The sequence below is a fragment of the Giraffa tippelskirchi genome, chromosome 6 (genome assembly GCF_054371585.1).
Source record: "Giraffa tippelskirchi isolate mGirTip1 chromosome 6, T2T-mGirTip1v1.2.pri, whole genome shotgun sequence".
Classification (NCBI taxonomy): domain Eukaryota; kingdom Metazoa; phylum Chordata; class Mammalia; order Artiodactyla; family Giraffidae; genus Giraffa; species Giraffa tippelskirchi.
This window is the reverse complement of record NC_137280.1, coordinates 57135153-57155946: the sequence shown is the minus strand read 5'-3', so window position 1 is coordinate 57155946 and position 20794 is coordinate 57135153. Positions and strand designations below refer to the sequence as shown.

Here is a 20794-nt window from a genome sequence, read left to right as displayed (position 1 = left end):
GCCTTTCTTTGGGATTGGAATGAAAACTGATCTTTTCCAGTCCTGTGGCCAATGCTGAGGTTTCCAAATTTGTTGGCATATTGAGTGCAGCACTTTCACAGCATTATCTTTTAGGACTTGAAAGAGCTCAGCTGGAATTCCATCACTTCCAGTAGCTCTGTTCATAGTGATGCTTCCTAAGTCCCCCTTAACTTTGCATTCCAGGATGTCTGGCTCTAGGTGAGTGATCACACCATCATGGTTATCTGGGTCATTAAGATAATTTTTTGAATAGTTCTTCTCTGTATTGTTGCTCCCTCTTCTTAATATCTTTTGCTTCTGTTAGGTTCATACCATTTCTGTCCTTTATTGTGCCAATCTTTGCATGAAATATTCCCTTGCCATCTCTAATTTACTTGAAGGGCTCTCTAGTTTTTCCCATTCTATTGTTTTCCTCTATTTCTTTGCACTGATCACTGAGGAAGGCTTTCTTATCTCTCCTTGCTATTCTTCAGAACTCTACATTCAGATGGGTATATCTTTCCTTTTCTCCTTTGCCTTTAGCTTCTCTTCTATTCACAGCTATTTGTAAGGCCTCCTCAGACAACCATTTTGCCTTTTTGCATTTCCTTTTCTTGGGGATGATCTTGATCCCTTCCTCCTGTTCAGTGTTACAAACCTCTGCCCATAGTTCTTCAGACACTCTGTCTATCAGATCTAATCCCTTGAATCTATTTGTCACTTCCACTGTATAATTGTAAGGGATTTGATTTAGGGCATATCTGAATGGTCTAGTGGTTTTCTCCACTTACTTCAATTTAAGTCTGATTTGGCAACAATGAGTTCATGATCTGAGCCACAGTCAGCTCCTGGTCTTGTTTTTGCTGATTGTATAGAGCTTCTCCATCTTTGGCTGCAAAGAATACAATCAATCTGATTTTGGTATTGACCATCTGATGATGTCCATGTGTAGAGTCGTCTCTTGTGTTGTTGGAAGCAGGTGTTTGCTATGACCAGTGAGTTCTCTTGGCAAAACTCTGTTAGCCTTTGCCCTGCTTCGTTTTTTTCCTCCAATGCCAAATTTGCCTGTTACTCCAGGTATCTCTTGACTTCCTATTTTTACATTCCAACCCCATATAATGAAAAGGACATCTATTTTGTGTGTTAGTTCTAGATCATGTAGGTCTTCATAGAACCATTCAACCTCAGCTTCTAAGGCATTAGTGGTAGGGGCATAGACTTGGATTACTGTGATATTGAATGGTTTGCCTTGGAAATGAACAGAGATCATTGTGTCATTTTTGAGCTTGCACCCAAGTACTACATTTTGGACTCTCATTGACTGAGGGCTACTCTATTTCTTCTAAGGGATTATTGGCCACAGTAGTAGATATAATGGTCATCTCAATTAAATTCACCAATTCCAGTCCATTTTAGTTCACTGAATCCTAAAATGTTGATGTTCACTCTTGCCATCTCCTGTGTGATCACTTCCAATTTACCTTGATTCATGGACCTAACACTCCAGATTCCTATGTAATGTTGAAATTAAAATCAGAGCCATCTCAAAATCAGTAATCATCTTTCACTGTGAAATACAGTAACTAATATTCCAGATATTTCAATTATAGGAATAGTTTCTCTCTTTAAATCATTTGATATAATGTAATCTCTTGAACCACAGATACCACCACTTTGATCGATCTTTCTTAAATTTTTCTGTTTATTTATTTATTTATTTTTATCAAATCCTTCTTTTTTACCTGCTCTTCCAAGGTTAGGACTCTGGAGTTATTTTATCTCCTTTGTCACCTACGTTTTCTGTGAGGATGACTTCATAAACTTTACACAGTTTCTCCTTGTCTCCATTCCTCCTGTCCATTTCCTTATCTTCTTCCTCACTTCATTTCCTTGATGCCCCACATTTCCATTTGCTTACTGGAGCATTGATTTGATATGTGTTTAATATTATTCTAGGTCTAGCTGAGAGGAGTCCAGAGATGAATGGGATTTATCCCTGTGCTCAGATCGCTTATGTTAAACAGACCTGTAAACCAGTAACCATATGTGTGCATGCTCAGTTGAGTCTGACTCTTTGTGACCCCACTGACTGTAGCCCACCAGGCTTCTCTGTCCATGGAATTCTCCAGGCAAGAATACTGGAATGGGTTGCCATTTCCTCCTCTAGGGGATCTTCCCAACCCAGGGGTTGAACCCACATCTCTTGAGTCTCCTGCATTGGCAGGCAGGCTCTTTATGAGCTGAGACATTGGGGAAGCCCCAGTAGCCCTATAGTGACAGACAGAAGCGCCCACAGGGGACAGCTTTGGGGAGACCGGGGAAACTATAGCCAGTGTCCGTGAATGAGGAAGTGGTCAGGAGCATCCTTAGAGCTGACAAGCTTGCAGGGTCTGTTGAATGAGAGCAGGTTTTCACCAGGAGGAAGAGGGCACAGGGCACTTGGGGTTAAGGAGAGGAATCTATGCCAAGCAGCCTCTGTACCGCACATCTGGGAAAGATAACTGCTTCAGAACGACTTCATCTTCAGCAGAGCAGTCACCATGAGGACCCTGCAGGCTGCAGCCTGTGAGTCCTGTATTTAAAGTCCTCCTGGGCGGTGTGGAAGCCGAAGGCCATCAGGGTGAGGCTGGCACTGAGGAGATGAGTTCAAGGGTGATTGCGTGGACATAAGAGCCAAGAGGGGAGCACAGGTTAGGGCCCTGTTTCCTCTCTGCCCACTCACCTCCAGTCTAGCATCAGTGACAGGCTCTGCGTCCCCCACCTTGCAGCGCTGGTGTCACAGTGTCACCCCGCTCCCCTGCCTACAGTGGGTTCTGCCTCATCCAGTCAGCAGATGCTGATGCTGTGGTTTCTGTGTCCCGTGCATTAGTACAGGTGTGGAGACATAGCGATAAGCAAGCAAAGCCTGTAGTAAGGGCTCATCATCTTGTGAGGGTGGGCAGTCACTGAGTAGCAAACGTGTAAATGGATAGTACCCTGGGTGGCAGTGAGTGGTGTTGAGAAAAAAGACAGCAGGATTGTGGATAGAGTGACTCTGGGCTGCTTCACACTGAAGGGGTTGCAAGGAAGGGCTCAGTGGGAAGTCATAGCTGCAGGGGCCTGGATGAAGTGATGGGACATGAACCACGAGGGGCTGTGTGAAGAGGCCTCAGAAGAGGCTGGGCAGGGGCCTGTGTCCTGCTCTGAGGCATTGTCAGCACTGGGGTGGACTTTGACTCTCTGAGGGTGGACAGCATCACCTTGAAAACAACTTTACAGAGAAAAGCACTCTGGAGTCTGGAGCTCAGTGCCTTCCGAAATGTGTGGACTGGAGGAGCAATGAGTCAGAATCAGTAGGAGAACCAAAGAGTATCACTGGTGAGGAAAGAGAAAGCTGTCAGGAGAGACCTGGAAGTCAGAGGAAGCCGTGTGCCCAGAGAGAGGGGGTGTTCAGCTGTCCTGTTGGTCCTCTGTGTCAGCCCAGCCTGTGATCACAGACTCAGTGGCTCACCGCTAAGTGCCCCTGTCATCTCCCAGTGTCCAGTGACCAGGGTTTGGGCGTAGCTAGTCTCCAAATACAGTCACGCTGGGGTTAGAGACTCAACATGGGGAGTTTGCAAGGACACAATTCAGGCCACAGCAGACATAGAGCATAGGGAAATGATGTCATCAAAAAACCTTAAAAGTTTTAAATGGCAGCACAATGTTATCCTGAATGTCCATAGTGCAATTTTAAACCAATGATTCATATTTAGACATGTAAACTGTTTTTTTTTTTTTTTTTTTTTTTAATGTGACACTGTTGTGGGCGTTCCTGTGCATGAAATCTGTTGATGTGACTTATTTATTTAAATCCTGCTTAGGCTAAAGGATATCAGTGATTCAGGCTTTGATAAATATTGTTGAGTGGCCCTCCCAGAAGGGCTGCCATGAGGTATTGCTGACTGGAAAACAGAATGCCTGTGCCATGTGTGCCAATATTTGACTCGGTTAAAATTCCCAAATAGATGCTAAAATGACTCCAGACAGTGTTCTTGAGAGTCCATTAGTGAAAACCTACATTCATTAGCTGTGTCATGATATAGTCGGCTCTTGGAGGATTCAGCAAGGGAGAAAAGAAAGAACCTTCTCCGTTTATAGGATTGAGGGGTGATTTACTTTACAATGGCGCTATTTGCAGAAACAGCTAATTATCTTTCATGTGCCCACTGCGCACATTCCCCAGATCCCTGCCAAGACGGCGACGCACAGAGCCAGGAGTGAGTCACTGGAGTGTAAGGAGATGAGAGAGTTTGCAGGAAGACTCACAGTGATTCTTAGCGATGAGTAAACTCAGATAGCTCAGGAGTTTCATTCAACCAGATCCATATTTCTAAATTCAGTTGATGTCTGAAGATTTTCATGTATAACAGAAAACCTGGTGGGTTTGTTTCATATTGTGATGAGAACTATCATTGTCAGTGTCAGAGTGAACTGTCACAAGATTTATTATGTCATTAAGGTAATATCGAGCCACGCCCCGAGCCCACGGTCAGGAGAAGGGCTCACCCAGAGTGTACACTGGGACATGAACTGGTGGTCATCCCAGAATTACCCCACCACAGCTTGTGAGCTTATACTTTAAAACTCCAGGTTCCTGACTTGCCAAGGGTCTAGTAAACTGAGGAGTTTACTAGATAGCTGTGCTCACAGGTCTCTGTAGGAATCTGAACCTGATTCAGAGTCAGAATGTGTCTAGTGAATCAGATGTGTCTTCCCTGGAAAATCACTGCTCTATTAAGTGTGACATCTCACCTGGGCATCAGTTTATTAAAGTATTGCAGTATTTTCAAAACTTCAATTGAGTTCATGAGAGGACAGGTAATGTAAATGGGATCATTAAAAATTAAGAGGCACAAGCAGAAACATGACTTTGGTCTTACGAATTAGCAATCCAATTGTTGCTTAGGTCTTGATTTATAGAGACCTGCCCCTCTCCACAGTACAAAACTGAGTTAATAGCTGTGTCTCATTAAAATAGTAATCACCTCTTGGCATTAAATCAATAAGCTGTTCCTCACAAGGAATGCTTTTAAATATTATCAATAATTTAAACTTGGAATCTAACTCTAAAGGCTGCAATATTGGCAGTTACATAGAAATGCCAGCTGCTGGCAGATGAAATTTTGGTCAGGTTACCAATATACTCTTGGAATTCTTTTAAAGCCAATTTCCCTAAAATGTGCTCCATGGAAATTCATCTTATGACATTAACTATTCAGGATATACTTATTACCTTATTGCTTCTTTTTTTTGGTCTGTTTTTTTGGATTATTTTCATTGATGTTTAATTGACTTAACAGCATTATATTAGTTTCAGGAATATGACATAGTGATTCAATATTTTTATATGTTACAAATTGATCACCACTAGAAGTCTAGTTACCGTCTGTCAGCATACAAAGCTATGACAGTGTATTGACTGCATTCTTCACACAGTGTATTTCACCCCTGTGACTCATTTGTTTTAAACTTTGTGCCCCTTCACATCCCTCACCTAGCTCACTCACCCCCAGCCCTCTCTCCTGTGGCAACCACCTGTGTGTTCTTTGTACCTACGACTCTTTCTGTTTTATGTTTACTTACTTGCTTTGGGTTTTTTTAGATCCCACATATAAATGGTATACAACATTTATCTTTCTCTATCTGACTTACCTCAGTAAGCATAATAGATCATAGGTCTCTAGGTCCATCTGTGTTGTTGTTGCAAATGGCAAGATTCAATTCTTTTTTAAGGCTGAGCTGTATTCCATTGTATATCTATACCACAACTTCTGTATCCATTTATCTACTGGTGGGCACTTGACTTACTTCTATATCTTGGCTATTATAAATAATGCTTTAATGAACCTCGGAGTGAATATATCTTTTCTAACTAGTGTTTTTATTTTCTTTGGAAAAAAGCAAAACAAAACAGAAGTCAATTTGCTGGATCATTTGGTTCTTCTATTTTTAATTTTTTGAGGACAGTTCTTACTGTTTTCTAAAGAAGTTGCACCAATTTACATTCCAACCAATAGTTTTTTCTCCACATCCTCACCAGCACTTGTTATTTGTTTTCTTTTTGATAAAAGTCATTCTGACAAGTATGAAGTCGTGTCTCACTGAGATTTTGATCTGCATTCCATGGTGATTAGTGATACTGAGCATCTTTTTCATATGCCTGTTGACCATCTATATCTTTGAAAAAATATCTAGTCAGATTCTTTGCCAATTTTTTAAACTGGTTGCTTTTTACCCATATTAAGTTGTATGAGTTCTTTGTATATTTTGGATGTGTTGATGGTTTAGTTGTTAAATCATGTCTGACCCTTGCAACCCCATGGACAGAGGAGCCTGGCAGGCTACAGTTCATATAAGCTCATTATTGAATATATCATTTGTAAGCATCTTCTATTTAATAGGCAGCCTTTTTCTTTTGTTGATGGCTTATTTCATTGTGCAAAAACTTTTTAGTCTGATGAGGTGGTCCCTTTTCTTTATTTTTGTTTTATTTTCCTTTACTTTTTGTTTCCACTGCCTGAGGGCATGTATCCAAAAAACTATTGCCAAGATTGATGTCAGAGAGAATACTGACATCATGTTCCTCATGTTTTCTTCTAGAAGTTTTTGGGTTTCATGTCTTAGGTTTAAATTTTTATCCACCTTGAATTTGTTTGTGTATGTGGTGTGGGAAAGTAATGCAGTTTGATTATTTTGCATGTGTTAACAGCTATCCGGTTTTTCCTACACCATTCATTGAAGAGACTGTCTTTTCCCATTGCGTGTATTTGCCTCCTTTGTTGTATTCTTATTTCTCCTCTTGACAATTCACAAGGCTTTGGTTTACTCCTAGAAACTGATAAGAAACAGTGGTAAAGTTGTATATGATATAAGTGTGAATGGGATGCATGTATTCCTTGTGGATAAAGTCAGTTTCTGTGTATAGTTTTCACTCTGTCTGTCTTCTGAGCTCTCATAGGACTTTATTTTTGCTGTCTGCATTTAGACCACTCTCCAGAATGTTGAGATTGCCAGAGGAGTGACCTTCGAGAAAGGAAAACATTGCTCCAGCTAAATTCAGGTAAGACCTTTACTTTCTGATAAGTCATTGAGAGTAAAGTTATTGCTCTGTCAGAGAATCTTATTTATCACCTACTAAGAATTTCCGAACATCAGCTGTTGTGTGTGTTCACTTCATGTTGCACAAAGCCAAGTCTGCAGGATTTCAAAGTACCATGCCCTGCCAACCCCGACTGCAGTCTTAGAAAGGTCATATAACCATAAATGAAGAGGGGGACAAAGGTGGCTCTAAGGGGAGTGATGGATACTCACTGAGGGTGACTGTTCCTTGCCCCAGCACACCTTCTGGAATCACAATTTTGTTATTAAAATATCCCTGGATGCATCTCAAGCATGCATCTCCCTTCTTAGGAATGTATCTTTGGAGTTCAAGCAGTGTGTCTGAATTGATACTGTTTGGGGAGAGGATGAAGGAGGAGGAGAAGGGCTACACTGGATCTGTAACACAGCCTGCCAGCATTCCTGCTCTCACATGGGGTACTTAAACCTGCAGGTCTTAGCAGGCACTACTCATGCAGCCTTGACCTGTAGAATGTCACCTGTGCCTCCAACTTGCTTGTCCACATTTAAAGCAGGGCTGGCTTCCCATTTGAATGGAAAATGGCCCTATAAGCAAAAGGACACTGGGTGGCCACTGTGCGGGCTGCCTTTCCAGCTGGGCCCTGCCCCACCCAGTGCCCGCTGCCCTGCTCCCTGGACTAACAAGGTCCAACCTTCCTGAGCATTTTCCTTCTAATGGACAAGGCAAGATCACTGTAATATAAACACTAAACGTCTGAACTGGTGAGTGTTATCGCTGCTTTTCTGTGGCTTTAAAGATGTCTGAGACATAGGCCTTGTACTCCTGGTCTGCCCCTGTCTGTATCAACTTCTCGGCCCATTTCCCTCCAGACTTGTGATTCATATTCCTGCCTTTTCAGGTGTATTTGTGATGTTGGAGCTACTGGCTTCCCTAGTGAAGCATCCCTACTTCTAGTTTTGCTGACTATGTTGTCTGTCATGAAAAAAAATGCACAATTATCAAAGGCCAAGAATCTTAGTCCTGCTTCCAAGACTGACTTTGTAGTCAGGCAATTTTCTTAATGTTTCCTGACTCTGACCTGCTCTCCAAATGCCTTGCTTACAAGGGGGTCTGATGACTTTGCCGCCAGTGGAAGGTGAGACTCCTGGAGCTGGCGTCTGGGGGTGCTGACCGATCCCTGCCATAGAAACAAGGATGCTGACTTACATTAGAATTTGCACTTTTTTTTTCCCATGAGAGTTTGAAGGAAGAAACTCTACTTTCTCTTTATGAGCCCAAGATCTACCATCATGCGTAGAGGTACAGGGTCCCAATAAGTATTTCAGAAAACTTAATAAATTAGTGGCACTGTTTCTGGAGTTGCATCCTGTATATTTCAAAGATATTATCCTGTAGGTAAAAGTCTTGCTCCATGAGAACAATCCTTTGACTGGTCTCCTTCCCAGTCAGTGTGAGTGGGTTCCTGGCAGCTCCTAGCACTGCTTTCCTTCAGGGACAGATTGTAGTCTCGCCTGCTTTGGTCTTGACAATCCCACCTCTCCTTGTTCAGAAAATATGGTCAAGAGATTGTTGGGTAATTCTGGCCGCTGAAGATGATTGGTGGCCTCTTAGGGCTTAAAACAGTTGTGTGTTTGCATCAGTGTCTGGTTGTGAAGGAGATCCACAACAAAGTCTTGAGATCGCCGTGAGGTACTTTTACTGATAAAAGAAATAACCACAAGTTCTAAAGTAAAATCCCACCAACGTGATCACTCTAAATGCTGAGCACAGTGTCACACTGCACGATGAAGTGGGGGAACGTGAAGCGTGGCGGCCAGGCTGGTGGAGGCCACTGTGCTGTCCTGTGCGTGTGGACCCGGCTCTCCTGCTTCCCATGTCCACTCAGCTCCCACTCCCTGCACTGCAGCTGCCTGCCTTGCCTGTGGCTGGAATAGTCCTGGTGGTGCCCACCCTGATCCCCCATGTAAGCTTCTGCTGAGGTCAGTGCCTGGTCTCCAGATGTGCCTCAGCTCCCATCTGTAGCTCGGCCCCTGGTGTTCCTGCAGAGCAGGAATCATCAAAGTCCAACTGGTCCAACCACCAGGCTTCCTGAGCGGAGGCAGAGATGCTGGTACTAAGCCCAGTGAAAGGGGTCCAGGCTCCCTGGGCAGAAATTAACCATGATACAGGGGCAGTTCTGGCTTCCTGGGAGGGAAAACCACATAATCCCAGGGCCATGAGTGGGGAGCAGCCCCGCTGGCTTAATCCGTACTGGACCCGCTCTGTGCGGTGAGTTCCACATGGTCTCCCAAAGGCACCATGTCGGTAAGTCACCATAGAGCGTCAAGCGGATGAACGCCCACCCGAAAACACTCCAGGGCCTTCACCTGCTCTGCCCTCCCCTCCTCTTGCTATGCTTCTGAGAACCACTGGTGTTTAGTCATCTCTACAGTTTTGCCTTTTCCCAAATGTCCAGTGTTTAAGCCTTTTTAGCTGACTTCTTTCACTAAACAATACCCATTTAAGATTCATCATGTCCTTTTGTGGCTTGATAGATGATTTTTTAAAGCTGAATCACATGCTACTCTATAGACATACGTTTATTCATCCGTCTGTTTATTCAGTCACCTAGGAAGGAAATTAGGAAGAAAGCTTTCATAAACATTCAGGTGCAGGCTTAATACGTTTTTGAACCATTTGGTTGAAAACCTAGTAGCGCAACAGCTGCATCCATGGTAAGGATGTGGACAGTTTTGTAAGAAGCCGTGAAACTGTCGTCCGGTTCTTGCAAGCAGCTGGTGGTGTCAGCTTTAACACTTTATGCTTACTTTTAATATTCAACTTTTATAGTATCTTCATAGAATTAGAAACCAAAACGTTTACAAGACACTTTAAAATATGCTCTCAGAGTAAGTAGAGATATTTTTTTCCAAAATAAAAGTCTATTAACACTTTCCCAGCCCTATGTACATTATGAGCAATATTTAGTAGGGGACACTAATATCACAAAGCTAAAAACAGAAAATTGAAGTAGTCGTAATTTGTGCAAGTCCTATGAGGGAAAGTCTAAGTGGCCGTGGGAGAAGCCTGCCCCTTCCCCCTCCTCCCCTCTTCCTCTCTCTCTTTCCACACACATGCACACACACACACTTATATGCACACTATCATACACACAGTCCCACATTCACACACACTCACTCACATATACTTTCACACACACTGAACCTTAAGGACATTTTAGGTGCTTGCCTAATATGTAAGTTTTGTGGTTAACAAATTGGAAAATGCAATTAAAAACAACACAACTTAACACACAAATGAACAGATCCAATACAAAGCTTCTTCAAATCATAGCATATGCTTTGTCAGTGTTTATTCCACATCTTCCTCAACTTCTCTGTGACATTCAACCATACCATTGGACATTTCTTGCTTACTGAAATTCTAATTGTCCATAAAGTCTATAACCATCCTCTCTTACCGTCTCTTCACCTGTTTTCTGATAATAACATTTGTTACTGCTGTCTGGATCTATTTCTGCTTCATCATTAAATCACATCTTTCCTCGATGCTTTGAACTCCGTGTGGTACTAATTATTTGAGAATCCTCTTCCCTCTATGAAAAGCCTTCTTACCATGTATGACCCAAACATAAACCCGATCACCATCCACGGATTTCTCAGGTGCCATAATCCTAATTAAGTACATTTTTTCCATAGTTACATTTGTCTTTTTCTCCCTACCCAAGTGTGAAGCATTTGCTTTATTTCTGGTAGTCCTTGTCCAGTCCTAGTTCCTGGATGTGTGCGCCGAGGCTACAGGCTGACACCGCCGGAAGTGGCCGCCTGGACCAGGTGCCAGTTAACTTAACCTGTCTCAGACCTGTGACCCTCCCCCTTCCCCAGCCTCCACACTCGCCTCACTGCTCGCGGCACCCCTCAGATACTGCATCTGGCTCTTTGAACTCGACCCTTCTGTTTGGTTTTCATAATGGACGTTAACATGAATGTGACCCCTGGTCCTTTTAATTGTCTTGATATAATTCCAGCATCCTCGCCTTTGCCCAAACTAAAGCCCCAAGAACCACCCTCTGGTGAACAGTTTCCTGCTCCACCTCTACCAATAGACAGAGGACACTCGGTGGGTTCATCAGGTGCTGTTTACATAGTGTACATTCTGTTTGTTTAATTGAATTGAGGTGAACTGGTATTTATAAGAGTCACTGCTTCAACAAGTCACCATTTTGAGGATTAAAGAGGAAAGTAGTGCCAGTATAATGGACAATGGTTAACAGCTTTCTTATGTCTTTTTAAATGTGGTTGCTAGTAAGCATATAAAAATGACTAAAAGCAAGAAAATGATGTGAAGTTTCATTGGTAAGAATGAAGCTCTGAATAGCGCCTCCCTCTGTGTTGGAGCTCCAGGCACTGACTAACCTGTCACATCACGTGACACTGACCAAGAAGTAACAGGAAGGACCTCCTGGAGCTCATGCTGAGCCTGCTCTTCTGAGCCCATCTCAAATTTAGCAGCTCTTAACCCTCATTAGGTATGTGTTTATTCCAGAACCCAGAGAGGGCCCAGCAGAAGTGGTATAGGGGGCCAGAAACAATACCTGTCCTTTACTGTGAGGAGGACTGCTGACAGTCTTTCCATATCGGGATCCTAGAGATCCTGAATGCAACTCAGATAAGATGGTTTAAGGGTGAAATTAATAGAATGGAAATATTTGCTCATTGTTAGCCCATATCTTTAGTGTGCTTTCTAGAATACACTTAGATATCACAGGTTGCTGCTGTTCAACAATCACTAAGTCATGTCCGACTCTTTGTGACCCCATGAACTGCAGCATGCCAGGCTTGCCTGTCCTTCACTATCTCCCAGAGTTTGCTCAGATTCATATCCTTTGAGTCAGTGATGCCATCCAACCATCTCATCCTCTGTCACCCCCCTTCTTCTTCTGCCCTCAATCTTTCCCAGCATCAGGGTCTTTTCCAGTAAGTCAGCTCTTTGCTTCAGGTGGCCAAAGTATTGGAGCTTCAGCTTCAGCATCAGTCCTTCCAATGAATATTCAGGTTTCATTTCCTTTAGGATTGGCTGGTTTGATTTCCTTGCTCTCCTAGGGACTCTCAAAAGTCTTCTCTAGCACCACAGATATAGTAGGTTAGTGTTTCTCAAATTAGGGCATGTATCAGAACCACCTGGACTGCTGGTCCCAACTCAGGCTTCTGGGCTCCAGCACAGAGCTTCCAGTTCAGTGAGTCAGTTGGAGCCTGAGAATTTGCATTGCTTTGAATTCCCAGGGCTGCTGAGACAGGGAGCACCCTTAGAAAACTACTGGAGGCCAAGATGGATGACTTATGTCGGGAAACAAGTTATAAGTTGACTCTGCTGTGACTTGTCACTGATATCTGTCTGTTTTATTTCTGAGTGTGTTTTGTGGGTAAGGGGAACTAACAACAGTCACACCCAGGTACCAGTTTCTCTGTAAAACCCTGCCTGAACTCCTGCATTATGTCTGTGTATGCCATTTACACAATAGAATCAAGCATTCTATACCTTTCAGAAGAGACACAATTTTAGTATGAATGTTGAATATTCTATGCACAAAATATAATATCTTTACAAAAAGTATAAAAACAAAGAGAAAAGATTTCAAACTACTATCAGTAGCAGATCTAAGAGTTGAACTGAGGTTATTTGAATCTTAATTCTAAATTCTTTCCTGAGTTAAATTCTAACCCAAGCTAATTTTCATCTTGAATACATTTGAGTGAAGGTTATTTTGTGAACAGTGGGCAATATTTGATTATGTTTTGAGCATTTTGTATTTTAAAAATTAAATTATCCTTCACAGTTATTTTTCAACTTTCATACATTCATTCATCAATTCAGCAAGTGTGTGTTGAATACCCACTGTCTACTATGAGGACTCAAAGATGGATAAGGTACACATCACAGCCTCTGTGGAGCCTGCAGTCTGGTGGTTTGTAACTGAGTCTTTACAGGGGAAAGCCATGCTTTCTGCTGCTGATTCTTCTTAGAACCATTCTGTGTTTCATTGTATATGATGCTGTGTGTACTGTACAATGCAGCTGTTATCTGTGCTTTGTAGTCATCACCTTCTTTGACTGAGGAGGTCATTCAGAACAAAAAGTAGTAAGACTCATGTTTCATGCTTTTTGTTCTTAAAACTACAATTCAGATTTATTTTTATTCAATGTGTCAAATTTTTAAAAAGTAATGAAATATTGGGTCAGCCAAAACATTTGTTTGGGTTTTTCCGTAAGATAGTACAGGAAACAGAGAAGGCAATGGCACCCCACTCCAGTACTCTTTTGCCTGGAAGATCCCATGGACAGAGGAGCCTGGCAGGCTTCAGTCCATGGGATCGCTAAGAGTCAGACACAACTGAGCGACTTCACTTTCACTTTTCATTTTCATACATTGGAGAAGGAAATGGCAACCCACTCCAGTGTTCTTGCCTGGAGAGTCCCAGGGACGGGGGAGCCTGGTGGGCTGCTGTCTATGGGGTCGCAGAGAGTCGGACACGACTGAAGTGACTTAGTAGCAGCAGCAGTACAGGAAAAGCTGAACAAATGTTTTGACCAATTCAATATTTACAGTTATCTTCAAAGGATATCTTTCTCTGTTACAAACTTAAATGGCTGCTAAAGCAACCGACCCACTCTTCTAAAGCAAGGGGCAGTAGTTGTGTGCAAGTCAAATCAAGCACATGCACACTTCAGTCGTGGATCACTTTGGTAACATCCGTTAGGGGATGCCTGCTTTCAGTCTGTTGGAAATCCCTGGCACCAGTTGATTTAAATTATTTCTCTTTGAGGAAAGACATAAGACTTGGCTGTAACTGAGGAACATGTCCTGATTCACATGGATGTTTTATTCTGTCTGAAAACCTAAGAAAAGTATAGTAACTGCAAGTACTCTTCTTGTTTTTTCTGTAACACTTGTGTTTTAAAGGGGCCTTGTTTCAGTAGAGCATCTTCACACTCTTACAGAAGATTGTAAGCCACATTAACATGTCCTATCTTATCCACAAAGACAGCAGAGTCTGCCCATGTCAGATGAACAGGCTGGTCTATTCGGGCAGGAGCTATTAGTAAGGCAGCATCGCAGGCCAAGTGAGGAGTCTGCCACCTGTTTCCTCCTGCAGCCTATGAGGCCAGGCAGCCAGAGAGTCTGCAGAAGAAAAGGTGGAGTGACGAGATAATGAAAGTGAATTGGGCTTAGGTAGAATGGTGCAATTACGTTACCAACAGCCTGCCTTCCTGTACCAATAAGCCATGCTGGGTTAGAGTGCTTTCTAGATAAGCAGTTTGTTATTTTTTTCATTACTCCTTTTTTTTTCCAAATTTTACCATTTCAGAATTTTTCTGTTTTCATCTGTCTTGCAATATGTCATAAATACTCATTCCTTCTTTAAACTTGCAGTTTTATGGGATTTTTTGATTAAAAACATTAGGCTGGCTTTTTTTTTTAATATCAGGCTGTGATTTTTGCAAGAAACAAAAACCTCTCTGATGTCAAACTACCTGCATTATATGCAGCTACTCGGTGATGGTGAGAAGACTGAAATTTTCCTCAAAAAATCTCATTTCTTCTCCTTTTGTTTCATCAGAACCAGCACTGTAGGACATGGAGGAACAATGCTCTGTGGATCTTTGTTCATTTTGAAACGTCCAGTTGAGTTCTTGGCTATGGTTTCTCCCATTATTCAGTCCACTCACAAGAGTGCAGTTTGAGAGTTTGGCAGATCATTTCCTTTGCTGTCATTGGTTAATTAAGTGCAAATTATTTTGAAAACCCCATGCCTTTAATACAGAATTATGAGACAAACCTATTCTGGGATGAGACCAGTGACACCAATTACTATTAAGTATTGGACTCCCCTGGTGACTCAGTTGGTAAAGAATCTGCCTGCAATGCAGGAGACCTGGGTTGGATTCCTGAGTGTGGAAGATCCCCTGGAGAAGGGAATGGCAACCCACTCCAGTATTCTTGCTGGGGGAATCCCATGGAGAGCGAAGCCAGGCGGGCAACAGTCCACGGAGTCATGAAGAGTTGGACAGGACTGAGCGACTAACATTTTCATTTGTTCTCAATGATTAAAAAGAAAACCTGATTTGTTTTCTGTGATGAAAAACAATAATTTTGACCTAAAATATGCTTGATTCATAAAATGGGCATCAGTTTCCAATTTGATAAGTTATTCAAGAACTATCTAGGAGAGCTGGTGTACCAAAGTGGATGAATTTTAGTTTAGGTTTTGAAAAAAATTGGATTCAGTGTGCCAAGACATAAAGAAATGTATGCATATGTGCATCTTTGATTTGACTTCCTTTATTAATTTATATAATCCTCTTAGTAACAGTAAGTTTCAGCTACTGTCATGGCAGCAAAATTGGTCTAGAATTTCATTTTCGGACTTTGCTTTAGTTAACTATCACTGTGTGTTAAGTTAGCACCAACTTCATGTCTTTTGGTAACTTGTATTTATTGTCTCCCGTGCTGCAGGTCAGGAATCTGAGTGCAGCCAGCTGGCCCCCTGCAGAGCTTCTCGAGGTTTCTTCCTAAGGCAACCAGGATTGGTGTCTTGTCCAAAACTCTCAATGTTGTTTGTGATCCAATTTGTTTCTGAGTTACTCACTCTGGACCTCTCTCTTGAGCCAATTAGATCATTTTAAAATGGAATCTATTAATTTAAGCCACTTAAAACCACAGAAGTAAGGAAGATAGAGAGCATTCATCACAGTGAATGTAACTGATACGGGGCGAGTTCTGAGAGACGCAGAGGTGCCTCTGGGGTTATGGTGAGCTGTAGATGCAGCAGCTGCTTAAGAAGCACTTCAGCAAACAGCAAAGTGGGAGAAATAATGCAGACATTTATTGGTGGAGGAATTTCTTCCATTGCGTAACTTTGAAAATGCATTTAGCTCTTATAATTTTAGAGCTCACACCAATGGATTTCAAACTAGTCAGAGGGTGGACTTCTTTTCAAGTTCTTCAGAAAATGCACAGGCTAAAGCTATCACATAGCCTTTACGTGGCTGTCCCTCCTGATCAAATGAGAGGACCCGCTCCTGGAAAGTCAAGGCAAGACTCTTGGGGGGGTTCTAATCAGGACAGTCATCATTTGTGATTATCATAATGGAGTAGGTTGCCATGCCCTCCTCTAGGGGATCTTCCTGACCCAGAGATTGAACCTACATCTCTTATGTCTCCTGCGTTGGTAGGTGGGCTCTTTACTGCTAGCACATTAAGAATACATAGAATCTAGACCAGGTATTTTTCTAATCATACTCTTGAATGTTCCAAATTTCGTAAAAGCTTTATTTCAGAACAGGGTCAAATACTACCTATTTCAGGGAAATAGTCTAATCATTTGTTAAGAGTACTGACAGATATTGGTAAAATGTTAACTACCTCATTAGTGTGTTAACATTGTTTATGATCTTCTTCAGACTTCTGTTTTCTCTTTGATCTTTAGCAACCTAGAGTGTCATTTAAATGACTTCAAACAAACATCAAAGTGTAAGAATGTTTCTGTGTAATACAGGTCTGTCCTTATTCAGATCAGGGATGGATCTCTTCTAGCAAGAAATCTAATATACTCTGTGTGTCTGTGTGTCCACGCCAGTGTGTGTGTGGGTGTGTGTTCATGCCAGTGTGTGTGTGTGTGTGTGTGTGTGTGTGTGTCCACATTACTGTACTTAGAACTGTTTTTGAGAAGGGAGGACAAGGAGCAGATGAGTAGTGTGAGCTCACTAGTCAAACTAGGGACTAATTGGACAACGTTAAGGAAGGATTTTCTACTTGTAGTTTTGAAAGATAAGCTGAGACATAGTAAATATTTTAAGAATGTATATCACCCAAAAATTACTTTCATTCAGGCAGTACCGCAGCTGGAGTGATTCGGAGCCACCAACAGGAGTCGAAGAGACACAGCAGAAGTAGAGCTAGGAAATCCTAAGCCTGGCTGGTATACCGCTGCTGTATTTGGGAAAGGCCAAGGCAGTTTACGATGGGCTGTCCTTAGGTTTTGACTTCTTAACCTTGAGATGTTTCAGCCTGAGGTTTGTGTTTGCTTACACAGGCTGCTAAGGTGCTAGAGCCTCCTCAGTCTGATGGCCCCTCCTTTAATTGACTTAACTGCTCTTGGTTTGGTGGTTTAGTCATTAAGTTGTGTCCAACTCTTGTGACCCCGTGAACCTACCAGGCTCCTCTGTCCATGGGATTTCCCAGGCAAGAATACTGGAGTGGGTAGCCATTCTCTTCTCCAGGGGATCTTCCTGACCCAGGATCGAACACAGGTCTCCTGCATTTCAGGTGGATTCTTTACTGTCTGAGCCAACAGGGAAGCCCTCTCAGTTTAAGGGTGAAGCTTTTCCTGTTCATGACTCAGGAACTTTAGGAGAGACACTGTTGATCATTAAATATTTTGAGCACACTGAGCAATGCAGACATGAGAGAATGTTTTATATTAAATAAATGGTATAGTGAAAGAACCTTGAGCATTGAGAACAGGAAGAAAGGAGAAAAATGAATCTGTAGATTCATAATTTATTGTAAAAAATTTTGACTTAAAATCTCTCTTAATGTTTTATGAAAAGGTCACATTTAGTCATGTTTTTCTTTTTTTTATTATATTATATTTTTGTGATTATATTATGATATTATTTCTACATTAGGATGGAGAACAGATAAAAAGAAGATGAGAAAGAAGTAGGTCGAAGGCAAAGAAAGTAAAATAAATGATATGGTTTTGTACAAACTTCAAGTGTGCATGAACTGCTCTAATAGTCAACAGTCCAACAGGTTAACAGAATGATGCAAATCAGAATTGTAAAAAGAAATAACCTAGAAGTTAAATGTTTCCTTTACCAAAGGACTTGCTATTATGCTTTCTTAAGTTTCCCTGAGTCACGGTTTCCCTTTGAAGACCTTGAACTATTTGAACATAGACAATAGAATCCAGGACGTCCCTGATGGCTCAGAGGGTAAAGAACCCGTCTGCAATGTGGGAGACACGGGTTTGATCCCTGGGTTGGGAAGAGCCCCTGGAGGAGGGCATGGCAACCCACTGCAGTGTTCTTATCTGGAGAATCTCACGGACAGAGGAGCCTGGCGGGCTACAGTCCATGGTGTCACAAAGACTGGGACATGACTGAGCAACTAATATTTTCACTTTCAATATGGTTCTCAGCTGGGAGTAGAGACTGTCCAGGAGTCTGTGTCCACATTCGCATCTGAGTAAGCAGAGCTCTCCTAGTTGAGAAAAAGCTCCTACAGGTTTATGTTCTTGCTCTAACCACAGGCTCTGAGGTGAGGGAAAATGTGCTTGGATCCCAGTGAGAGCGTTATTTCTCTTTTGTGTTTCTTTCTTGGTTGCTTTCTTTTCTAAGAAAGTTCTGAAGAGTGAAAGATCTTTTAACTTGAATAGACTTCCCTCTAGAATATCCACCCAAAGCTATCATCTGAGTATGAAGTGGCATTCATACAATTTACTCTTCTGGTTAACTTCTTTTGCTAGAGGAAAATTTTTAATTGACGTATAACATTGTGTAAGTTTAAGGTGAACAAGCTGATGATCTGATAGATTTATGTATGATCACCAGTGTAGGGTAAGCTAACATTCATCTCATCACTTAATTAACATTTCTTTTTTCATGGTGAAAACTTTTAAGATCTAATGTCTTGCAAGTTTAAGATATATTTTACAGTACTGTTGACTATAAACAGTGTGTATTAATTAGACCTCAAGAATTTACTCATCTTCTAACCAAGTTTGTACACTTGACTAACATCTGCTCAGTTCTCTCTGCCCCCTGCCCCTGGTAACTACCATTCTATTCTGTTTCTATGAGTTTGGCTTTTTTACATTTACTTATAAGTGATAACATACAGCATATATCTTTCTCTGATTTATATCACAGTATAACCTAATGATCTAATGACCTAATAATCTAATGACTGTGATTTGGACAGTATGACCTAATGGACCATCCATACTGTTGCAGATGGCAAGATTTCTGTATTTTTTGTGGCTTGATAATATTTTATTGTGTATATAAAAGCTTTTCTTTATCTATTCATCCATTTATGGACACTTAGGAGGTTTCCCCATCTTGGCTGTTGTGATTGATGCTTCAGTAAACACAGGATATCCTGTTATCCTGTTTATATTTCATTTGGGTGCACAACCCATTGTGGGATTGCTGGATCATATTGTAGTGCCATTATTAATTTTGTGAGGAATCCCCATTTATTTTCCATAGTGGCTGCACTCATTTACATCCCCACCAGCAGTGAACAAGGAGTCCCCTGTCTCCCTATCTCACACACTTGTTACTGTTCTCCTTTTATATAGTAGACATTCCAACAGCTGTGAGGTGATACCTCAATATGGTTTGATTTGCATTTATCTGATCATTAGTGATGTGACTATTGATGTGCAAGGATGTATTAGTGCCACTTTATTATTTTCAGAATATTTTGTGGTATAAGTTCTTTTTTTTTTCTTAGAGTGTCTACCCTTGTGAGTAGGTGATTTTCCACAAGGCAATTGCAATCTGCAATAACTAAATATGCCTTCTCATACTGAGTAATAGATAGATAGGCAGGTAGATGATAGATTTGATGAATAGATAGATGATAAGAGATATATCTTGATACATATAGAGACAGAGAGATAAGTTATATGTATGTATGAGGTTATATGTATATATGTTTTATATATACAAATGTGTTTATATATATGGTTGTACATATATATTGTGTGTATTTATATATGTGTATAACAAGCTTTTTTGCTAAAGTAAGCTTTCTGTCAATTCTAATATTTAAGAAAATGCTTAGTAGCATAGAGATTCTCTCCTCCATCTACTACTTTTATTTGTATCAAGCATTTTCACATCTATTTGCCAGATAGAGCTCCCCCCAAATTTTTCTCTTTCTTCTTTGTTCTCTTCTACACTGAGTAAAAAAGCTGAAGACATTTTCATCCTAATAATCCAAGACTGATAAGGGTTACATTTTTCAACCCACCTGACTTGCATATGGGGAGAATAGAGGCAGCTCAGGTAAGAAGAAAAGATAACTTGAAGGCTGCTTCTAGAAAGTTCTGATTAACCTGTACCACTTCTGATGGTTTTGGTTTTTAACATTTGTGCATTTTAGTTTTTATAAACTGTGTCTTTCAGTTTTCATAAGAACCCGATACCCTCAGCAATTCTATGAATGTAGCTGTTAGCTATAAAGCAGCAAATCAAGTTTCTATCCTGGCCTTCTGGCTATCTCAGTGCTTTTTCTTTGACACTTGGTCAGAGACTTGTGGATGTTGATCAATTCAAGTGAGATGCTCTAGGACTCTATGGAAGTAATTTACGAGTAAAATTCCACCAGTGGCAGCATCTGAAATGACAAAGGCATTTGAAAACAAGAGAATCTTTGCATTGAACTCATGGAACTCCTCAAATAACCTCCAGTTGAATCATCATCATATATTTTGGTGGATAAAGATCTGTACCTAATTATTGATATTAAAATTTTATGTCAAGATGTAAGTGAACTACACTCTTATTTTAAATTAATGTTTTAATAACATGTTTTTGCTAGTAAATTGAAGGTCTATTCACTTCCTCTACATGTGTTTTTGGTTATGATTTGGTTTATTATCTGATTTATATCATTACA

At 41.2% G+C, this 20794-nt stretch overlaps 1 protein-coding gene across 6 annotated transcripts in view; it reads left to right on the top strand.

The window, feature by feature from the left end:
* SNTG1 (syntrophin gamma 1) overlaps window positions 1–20794 on the top strand; it is a 377579-nt gene that overhangs the window by 131854 nt on the left and 224931 nt on the right. For all 6 annotated transcript variants that reach the window (XM_081497977.1, XM_081497973.1, XM_081497978.1 and 3 more), the window contains one exon: window positions 7007–7081. The gene's annotated coding sequence lies outside the window, so the exon portion shown is untranslated. The remainder of the gene's footprint in view (window positions 1–7006; window positions 7082–20794) is intronic.